Source organism: Gracilinanus agilis, unplaced genomic scaffold (assembly GCF_016433145.1).
Source record: "Gracilinanus agilis isolate LMUSP501 unplaced genomic scaffold, AgileGrace unplaced_scaffold54190, whole genome shotgun sequence".
Taxonomy (NCBI): Eukaryota; Metazoa; Chordata; class Mammalia; order Didelphimorphia; family Didelphidae; genus Gracilinanus; species Gracilinanus agilis.
The window spans coordinates 1-2,094 of record NW_025389344.1 but is presented as its reverse complement, the minus strand read 5'-3'; the positions used below and the strand labels follow the sequence as shown (position 1 = coordinate 2,094).

At 62.9% G+C, this 2,094-nt stretch overlaps 1 long non-coding RNA gene across 1 annotated transcript; it reads right to left on the bottom strand.

Moving 5' to 3' along the window:
- Window positions 1-386: 386 nt before the first annotated feature.
- Window positions 387-2,045, bottom strand: LOC123255932. Its single transcript, XR_006506803.1, has 3 exons — window positions 1,934-2,045; window positions 850-998; window positions 387-703 (listed from the first exon to the last, which is right to left on the bottom strand). It is a non-coding gene; the product is annotated as an uncharacterized LOC123255932 (long non-coding RNA).
- Window positions 2,046-2,094: the final 49 nt, after the last annotated feature.

Genomic DNA, 2,094 nt, shown 5'->3' with positions numbered 1-2,094 from the left:
AAGGAGAGAGGAGAGAGAGAGAAAGGAAGAGGGGGAGAGGGAGAGGAAGGGAAAGAAGGAGAGGGAGAGGGAGGGTGGGAGAGAGTGAGACACTCCCTTGTCCCTGGGGCCAGGCTAACATTTTCGCTTGGGTCTGGGAGTCTCGAGCCTTGTGTGCTTCTAGGCCAGGGCTTGTGCCCCTCTGGCCTGGGTGTGTGGGAGTGTCTTTCTCTGTCTTCTCTCCCCAGTAATGTGCCCCCACCCTGTGCAGCTCACGGTCCCCTCAGCAGCCTGGCGCCTGGGACTGAAGTCAAAGGCCTGGGCAAAAATTCCAGGTCCGTCACTTCCCATCACTGTGGCCTTGGGGAATGCCTCGGTTTCCTCTTTTACCAAAGGAGGGGGTTGGGCTCTCGAGCAGTGCTCAGGTCCCTTTAGCTCAGGTCTGGCTCTAATGGAGGGGAGCAGCCAGAAGAAGCTGCTGAGGCAGAGGAAGCCTCAGAGGTCCTGGGAAGGACAGACGTAGGCTTGGGGCTGGACCGTTGTTACATTTTTTAATGCTCTCCCTGTGGCAGGGCCAGGGGAAACATAGAGGGAATCCCTGAGGTTCCCTAAGCCAGGAGAGGGCAAGGCAGTGGAAGGAGGGGTAGACGTGTAGTCACAGGTCCTGGGTTCCAATCCCATCCCAGCTCTGGCACCATGGCGGATGTGTGGTGACACTATTTCTCTGTGTGGGCATTTCGGGTGGCATCTCTGAGTACGTTTCCTCACTGTGGGGCTTTTCCTCCTTGTCCCACCCTTCGTCCTTATATCCCCCGTCCCCCAAGCATCAGGCAGTAGGGCGAAGGATCCCCCTTCCCTGGGAGCCCTCACCTCTGACTCGGATGGTCTGCTCAGCCCGACCGGTACCCACGGCATTGGCAACGCTGCAGATGAAGGTGGTGTTGGCCGACTCATCAATGGTGCGAATGATGAGCCGGGGTCCCTGGGCCACAGCTGCTGGGGGGAGCGGGCCCATGGATCTAGATGGGGGGAAGAGAGGGACTCCTGAGTATTAGCCCCTCTGCCCTTCCCTCTGCCTCGGGGACCCAGGGGCCCGAGACCCCAGCTCCCCAGGCTCTCAGAGACCCAGGCAGTGGTCCCAGGTCCTGCCTCCCCTCTAGGAACTCGGGCCAAAGCCCGAGACCTGCTTGGGGGGTCCAGTATTGGTAAGGGACAGTTAACAACTGTCCAGAAACGAGAAGAGCGAGCCCAGCATCATGGGGGCTTTTTGGGAAGAGCCACAGCACTCGAGCACTGGGCAGAGTAGCTGGGGTGGTCCTGGTGGAAGACGGGAAGATGGCGCCGGGCGCCAGCCAGCTAGGGACGTGGCCGGCGTCCATCGTGGGTCTGGCCTGGCCTAGGGACGTCTCACGTCTGGGGAGAGCACGGACAGCGGCCTATCGCAAGTCCAGGCGCGGCTCAGAGGAAGGAGCCGGAGACGCCTCCCGAGGCTAGAGCGAGGGGGAGGTTTTCCCCTCAGGCTCAGGAAAAGCAGCGCTACAGGCAGAGGAGAGGGGAGGCTTCCCCGGACGGCCATTGCTCTGAAAAGGATCTGGGGCTTCCTCTGAGTCACCGCTGACAGGGCGGCCCTCAGGCAAGCCGGGCCAGCGGAGGACCCGGCCTCGGCAGACCCCGTCTAGGGGATGGGAAGATGGAGGCTGTGGGAGAGAAGGCACCCCGGGGGGAAGGAAGGGCTGGGAGAACGGCTGCTCCCACGCAGGGCTTGGAACCCAGAGCAAACTGAGGTGTGGAAGAGGAAGAGGGGCCCGGGGGAGGGGGCTGCCCAGGAAGGCCGGCGGCCTCCTCTCTGCCCGTCAGCCAGCAGAGGCCCAAGAACCGAATCCCGGGGCTACCAGAGGATTCAGGCTCTGAGGGGTGGGCCTGCGCCCTGCCGCCCCCCGGGGCTGGGACTCACGTGCTCCATTCGTAGGCCGTGGGCTCCGGGTTGCTCTGGGCATCGCAGCTCAGGGAGGCCTCGACGCGGCCCACAAACCAGTTGTCGTCGTAGCCAGAGATGGAGACCTCGGGGGGGTCTGGGGGGACGGAGGGAGAAAAGAAGGCTCTGGGCTCCGTGCC